At 39.5% G+C, this 7500-nt stretch overlaps 1 protein-coding gene and 1 long non-coding RNA gene across 3 annotated transcripts in view; one reads left to right on the forward strand and one right to left on the reverse strand.

The window, feature by feature from the left end:
• The window catches only part of LOC138015432 (uncharacterized), a 54831-nt gene that overhangs the window by 31525 nt on the left and 15806 nt on the right, over window positions 1-7500 (reverse strand). The window lies entirely within an intron of this gene.
• Window positions 2618-7500, forward strand: part of LOC138016149 (uncharacterized) — a 7518-nt gene continuing 2635 nt past the window's right edge. Inside the window, exon 1 of the mRNA XM_068863330.1 lies at window positions 2618-2882. The gene's annotated coding sequence lies outside the window, so the exon portion shown is untranslated. The remainder of the gene's footprint in view (window positions 2883-7500) is intronic.

A 7500-nucleotide genomic window follows, 5' to 3' on the forward strand; every position in this document is an offset into this window, starting at 1 on the left:
AAATTCCACAAACGGGTTTTCTGGGAGCATCTTTACGAATGCTTTCATCAAATTCACCTGTTTTGTAATGCTTGCAAATTCTTCCTCTATGTTGCAGCCATTGCTTACGGAGCATCTTTCACTACAAAACTTATCGACAAAAGCAAAGCTTATTTTATAAAAAAGCACACCGATCATCAGTGGGATGGCTTTCTCCTTATCACATTTTTTGTTTGCGTCGCAAGCATTGTCAGTGCTTGAAGGGAACGACGAAGAGCATCCTAAGAGAGTAGGACAAACATCTTTGACTGAGAGCGTTGGGAAGTTTCGTGGTGGTAAATCAGAGCACGCTTTCTCTAAAGGCAAAGCATACCCACCCGCGCCGAGGCGATTTTGGAGCTTTTTGACTCTCTTGATGTCCTCTCTCAAGGTTTGCATCAGAGGTTTAACGGTGGATTCATATTTACTTTTCAAGGACGGACTTTCCAAAAAAAAACGTTCAATTCTGTTGGTTGGTGGGTGATCAGTAAAGCCTTTAAATCTGTCAAAAAGAACGTACATTTTCCCTTCCGCTGATTCGTTCAGTCGGCTCTTGAGTAGAAACTTTTCAAATTTTGGAAGGTATGCAGTGAGTTTTTGCGTGTAACAATCAAATTTCCCCTCATCAACGCCACAGATATTTGAGAAATAAGATATATTTTCTAGACTTGACATAGCAGAGCAAGTATCTCCGAACCATGGATCTTCATCATCGTTATCACACGCTGCTTCGGGAATCGACACTTGTATTAACATTACCGTCGCAAAAATTAAGTTGAGTACGTGATACATCTTACCATGAGATGTAGTAAAATGCTCCGAGGACAACTTTTCCACAACTTTTCCACTGTTAAAACAGTGCCGGGAAATGACGGTCACTGTCAGAATTAAAATCATGAAAGCCATGATTACCTTATTATTATGTAAGCCTTTTCCGTCAATTAGTTACATGTAATCTAAACTTTTAAGTAATTTTTAACATGAAAACTGGTAGATACTTACGGGATCCAAAATTTCTTTGTTTTGTTTTGACACAAACGTCGAAAGTTCAATCACGCGATGAAAACAGCTTGTTCCAAAGAATAGATAACAAGTTTTGTCATCATCTTTTTTTATTCTCTCGCAATCTCTTCAGTTAAGGTCTCAAGATCAATTTAAGACAAGTTTAAGGAATTAATTTCTTTAGGCGAAAATTTACCGCTAAAAGGGCCCTTTAAAGTGAAACCATGACATGCACACAAAACTTAAAGGTCAAATGCAACCACAGGCAGCCCAGAGTCGGAATGTAAACAATTATAAGGATTTGTATGGGAATCTCGATAACAGACTGAAAAAGATATTTACCCGCAAAAGTTCTCAATAAAGAAGCCGTACTTTATTGTCATGGTGAATTTCTTGCTTTTTGTGTGGTTTTTTGCCTGATTGAATGCGATTTAAGCGACTTCTCAAATTCCCGAGTCGTCACTCTTCCCTAAATAAAGGAAAGGCTGGCAACTCATTTCTAACTTACCTCAGATCTCGCCGAAAAAATTCACACTTCTCCGGCATCAGTCACGCTCAAACTCCGGCGATGGCTACACGGATAAATTTACTTCCCCTTAACCAAGTTTCAAGGTCCAGCGAGTATCCATTGCTGAGAAACTGCGAAAAATATTCAAATTTTCAAACTCCTTCGAGGCTCGCTAACAACCAATTTTGACACGGCTGGTCAACGGTTCACTGAGCCTCCATACGGTGAGCGCAAACCTACGCAAGTGTACCCATAGTTGGGCAGAGCAAAACAAATCCCAGACTCGTCCCCAAATACCTGCCTGGGGTCATGTTCCAGTTTCTAAATCGGCGAACGATATTAAAAGTTCCACACTGAAACCTTCCCATCGCTTTGGTTGCCCCACCGCATGTTATAAATCCGAATTTTCATCGAACTCCGTAAGTACTGAAGCTGTTTGGAGCCTCGCGCGTGCAAAAATCCCCTCGTCCGATGACACTCGACACCACAAGGCTGTTTTTTTGTTGTTGTTGGAAAAAGTATAGTTTTGTTAAGTGAATTGCTTTGAGCCAAAGAAATCACCGCACCGTAATTTCTATTGTCCAAAAAACAGACAAGCGAGATTTCAGGTGTTCCGAGTAATAATTGTTGGTTTTCGATCGATATCGCTTGATGCACCGGTGTGAGAAATAACTTTGAACATTTCAACGCAACTGGAAGCGCAAAAACAAAGCACAGATGATTTCAACGATGGCATTTTCCCTGGACTCTCAACAGAAAAATGTGTCCAAAAGGCTGAAAAGGTGCAGCGACCTTTTCATATGAATTTCTTCTGCAGTCATGATAATGTGAGTTGTTGACGGATGAAAAACAGGATTGTGTTTCATACACTAGTAAATACCTTCGACTTCGTTTCAAACTCCATCCAAACAGCTTCAGTACTTACGGAGTTCGATGAAAATTCGGATTTATAACATGCGGTGGGGCAACCAATGCGATGGGAGCTGTGTTTCAGGTTTCAGTGTGGAACTTTTAATATCGTTCGCCGATTTAGAAACTGGAACATGACCCCAGGCAGGTATTTGGGGACGAGTCTGGGATTTGTTTTGCTCTGCCCAACTATGGGTACACTTGCGTAGGTTTGCGCTCACCGTATGGAGGCTCAGTGAACCGTTGACCAGCCGTGTCAAAATTGGTTGTTAGCGAGCCTCGAAGGAGTTTGAAAATTTGAATATTTTTCGCAGTTTCTCAGCAATGGATACTCGCTGGACCTTGAAACTTGGTTAAGGGGAAGTAAATTTATCCGTGTAGCCATCGCCGGAGTTTGAGCGTGACTGATGCCGGAGAAGTGTGAATTTTTTCGGCGAGATCTGAGGTAAGTTAGAAATGAGTTGCCAGCCTTTCCTTTATTTAGGGAAGAGTGACGACTCGGGAATTTGAGAAGTCGCTTAAATCGCATTCAATCAGGCAAAAAACCACACAAAAAGCAAGAAATTCACCATGACAATATAGTACGGCTTTTTTAATGAGAACTTTTGCGGGTAAATATCTTTTTCAGTCTTATCGAGATTCCCATACAAATCCTTATAATTGTTTACCTTCCGACTCTGGGCCGCCTGTGATGCAACTAAATTTGGACAATTTTTCTTTTGTCAAAAAACCTGAAAAACGTCATGAGCTCACTAGATATATAGATCTTTGCTGTTATCGATGTTTCGCCGTAGCACCGATCGAGAAAGAACCAAACTGACTCTGTACTTCAAACATCGTACGACTTTAATGTTTACACGAATACGAGTTTGACTAGGAAAAATGACGAGCAAATAGAAAATAAACATAACGGGTATGAGTGAAAGAAGCTGGCAAAAATATAGAAACTCATAAATACACACAACTTACAGAAATTCCACCAGAATGAATAAAGGTAGGAAACGTGTAGATCCTGGACATGTGCACAATTGGTGGTTTGCATCGAAAATAAAAATCGTAACCATTCAACAAATTAAGTCAAGAATCAGGTATATGATAGATGATTGATAAATAAACAACCTCGTCAAGAATCAGGTCTCTGCTGTTTTTCATTCGCGAGTTATTTGCAGAAGTGTGTCACCCAAATTTATAGAGCTTTGTATGGAGGCGCCATGTTTGTGTCCTTCAGAGGGACACAAACATGGCGGCTGTAAAGTGACAAAAACATCTGTCATTGAGTTTTGCTATTGAAACGAAAAATTATCACCCTAGAGCTCTGCCACATTGAAAGAAATGTTTCTTCTAGTACAAGCACTGTTTAGTTAGCAAAAACGAAAGCGATAACTCATCTTTTGACCTACGCGACAGCCTTCTTGGGCCGCCATTTTCATGTCACGCAACGCAGAAACTTGGAAATTCAAATGTCCTCTATAACAAAATGAGGAACCCTGTCGGGCTTAAAACGTCATAAAACGTGAAGTTTTGATAGGGTCTTATATCTGATAGGATTGCTGATTTTTAATTTTGGAAAATGGTGACGTCACATGAAAACAAAGAATAGCTCGAACTGGTTCGCTAGCTGTTTGAAAATAACGAAACCGTGGCTAAAAACAAAACGTATACTAGTAGTTTCCATTGGAAAGTGAAGTGCTGCGAGTGAAGTTTATGTGGAAGATGTTTTTATGTCATTTAGGAAGTATTGTATATGGATGAGTCAACATGAGCTATTAGATTAGAGTATTTTGCCAAAGGCTAATGGGCTTAATTTTCTGTTCAAAAAAAACGTACTGAGGTCGACAAAAAAGACTCGTTCTCGCCGCTTCGCGGCTCTCTCAAGCGGAGAAAAATTCAAGAAAACCCTCTGGGACTAGGGTAATAAAATCACAGCCGTTGACCGCGACCGCATCACGTCACGATCAAGTTTTGGTGCCACGCTGTTTTGATGTTCACTGAAGCGCTCCTCCGTTAAACTGACGAAACTGCTTGTTATATATTTAAATACTCCTTGAAAATCGTTTAACGTTATTAAACTTACCGTTCGAATTCGCACGACTTGCTTTTAATACCGTTTGTGACATTCTGAAAGGTCATCCTCTGTCACGCTGTTAGTCCGCGTTGATTGGATGATGCTAAAGAATAGAGTGTTTTCACGTGACGTCATCAAATTCTTAAATTCAAAACTGAAGAGCCACCAATGTTTTTGTCCTCATTAGGCATAAGAGGTATTAACTTTAAATCTGTTTACAGCTTTCCAGGCCAGTAGCGTGCTTCGTTTGGAAACCAGCACATTTAGAATTTCAGAGTTATGGCGGTGCGTGACATTAAGCTACCATCGCTTTTGTCGAAAAATATATTTTTATCTCGTGATTTTTGGCCGTAGTAGGTTAAAGTAAAAGTGTTTATGTAAATGTTTGTTTGTTCAGTGCAGATAATCAGTCACCTAGATAGCCAAGGTTCCAGATGTTTACATTATTTTCCGGCCGCCATGTTGGTGTCCCACCGACTAACGGGATCATGGCCGCTCCATACTAAGCTCTATACTTTTGCGCGGAACATTTCGACGAATAGCTCAACTTCGGGACAACGCACATACCTTAAACTTTGAGAAATGCCTTCTTTATCTACCGTCTATAATATCACTATTTCTTGACTTAATCCACTGAATGGTTTTTTATTTTATTTTTTATTGCGTGACAGTCAAAACACTCTATACATCCAATCAGCGTGGAGCAAACAGCGTGACTATTTGCTCGTTGGCACACGAAATCCCGGCCGCGGTGCTGGTCGCTTCGGAAAGCTGCCTTTCTCGAAAAGTATTTGGCGGTTAGCACTTGGATTTTAGATGGATCTTCAATTGAATGCCACGAGATGAAGCGTCAACGATTCATAATATCTGGTGTTCGATTTGGAAGCGGGCGATTCAAATTTCTGGAGCGGTCGAATGAGCTTTCCACTCTTGATTCCTTTTTACAACGTGTAGTGTAAACAGTCAACGCAAACCCACCAAATCGCTCAAATTCGCCATCTGGAGCCGCAAAAGTTTTGTTACGAGCAAATAGTTTAAGTGTAAAGCATAATTTCAAATTCGTCAGAAAGCTTGAGAATTAGTTTAAACAAAACGTACAGAATTACGCAGTATGCAAATGATGCGTGTAGTAAATCTTGCATGTAAACAATAACCTATTCACGTTTGCATTCCCAAATGTCCGAACTTTTCGACACTAAAGACAGGAGAAGTTTCACTTGCGTTATATCTTTGACCTTTCCACAACTATAAATAAATCAATACCGAATCATGCGGCAAAATAACATTTCTGCACAAAAAAAAATATATACACATAGCGCACTCGCCGGCATGTGGAAAGTGGGCATATACTTCATGGTAGTTCACATATAGTCGGGGAGACTATATGTGAAGTACCATGAAGTATATGCCAGAAGCATCGTGTATTCGAAAATATGGCGGGTGTTTGTAACGTAAGACACTTTAATTTGGCGTTTTTCGCTCTTCTGTGGCTTGTTCTTACATTATCATGAGTATTAATTATAAAGACATTCCTTCAAACTGAAATGTAACTTGCGAAATGTAACTTGCAGAAGTTAATGCAAGTGGAAGGAAGTGTTAGCGAGGGATAAAAGAGTTTTTCTTTGTTTTGTAGCTATTGTTAAGCAGGGCGTACCCAATCGATGAAATCGATGATCGATGACAATCGATGACAATCGATGACAATCGATGCCAATTAATCGATTGATATTGATAATCGATGAACAATCGATCGTCCAGGTTTGTGTGATTATCGATTGTCATCGATTATCAATATCAATCGATCAATTGGCATCGATTGTTATTGATTATCAATATCAATCGATTAATTGGCATCGATTGTCATCGACTGTCAATATCAATCGATTAATTGGCATCGATTCTTTAACAATTTTCATCTATTGGTTATTATTGTTATTTTCAGTGATGATTTCCAAAGGCAGAGTCTCTTGATGCATTTTAATGACGAAAACAATGACATCATTGGCAGAAGATCGAGGTTTTTGTACAACTTGACAGATAATCAGCTTAATTCTGCTTAACTCTGTTAACTGAATAAAGTTGTATAGCTGTATAGCATACACATGCGTCTTGTCTTTTCGCATTTCCCGTCCTTTCCTCTGGTTTGTGCTCGATGAAAGTTACAACAATCTGATTTTATTAAAAAAAAAAAAACAATAAACTTGAACTTTGAAACCCAAACATCTAGAACATAACGTGAAAACACTTACAGTTTACTTACAGAGGCGATTTTTGATGTAATTGTTGTCGCGATTTCGGTTGCGACTTTTGGTCATTGTTGTCTCGCTCGCGCTGCAACTCAAATTCTACCTGTTATCACAAGGCGTTGTGACCTTACGACGAAAACGACATCATCCTTTTTTGTAAGACGTGTTTACGTATTTACCACGTTTCGTAGACATTCTAGCTAGTGATCAAAATCGCAACTCGTTGCAGCACTATCACGAGAAAATACGCAGTGGAAATGGCGGAAATTGCACCAAAATCGCCTGTGTAAACGGGCCGTATTAATTTTGAACGGGGTGGCCAAAAGTGTCAACTGTTTGTCAATCGATTGTCAATCGATGACAATCGATGATTCATGAACACTTTTGTGTGATTATCGATTGGTCATCGATTGGCCGATACCAATCGATGCCAATTAACTAACATACATCGATTGGCATCGATTGATCGATTGCTTTTCCGATCATCGATTTTCATCGATTGGGTACGCCCTGTGTTAAGGTTAGGGTCTATTATGTTAATTAACTTCTTTGTTTTCTTTTTTTACGTCACTGGTGAGTGTGCAGGTTCTTACACCAAGGATGAGCCGAATATTTTGAGTCACATTTTTTGTTTTTGATCAAAGTATTTCTCTGCTACAATCATAAAATGTTCTCATCAATATAACTGAAAATAACGTCGATTGGAACAATTGTCAGGGCAAAACAAAAGCAAAAATTATGCTCGTGTTTTT

Source organism: Montipora capricornis, chromosome 9 (genome assembly GCF_036669925.1).
Source record: "Montipora capricornis isolate CH-2021 chromosome 9, ASM3666992v2, whole genome shotgun sequence".
Taxonomy (NCBI): Eukaryota; Metazoa; Cnidaria; class Anthozoa; order Scleractinia; family Acroporidae; genus Montipora; species Montipora capricornis.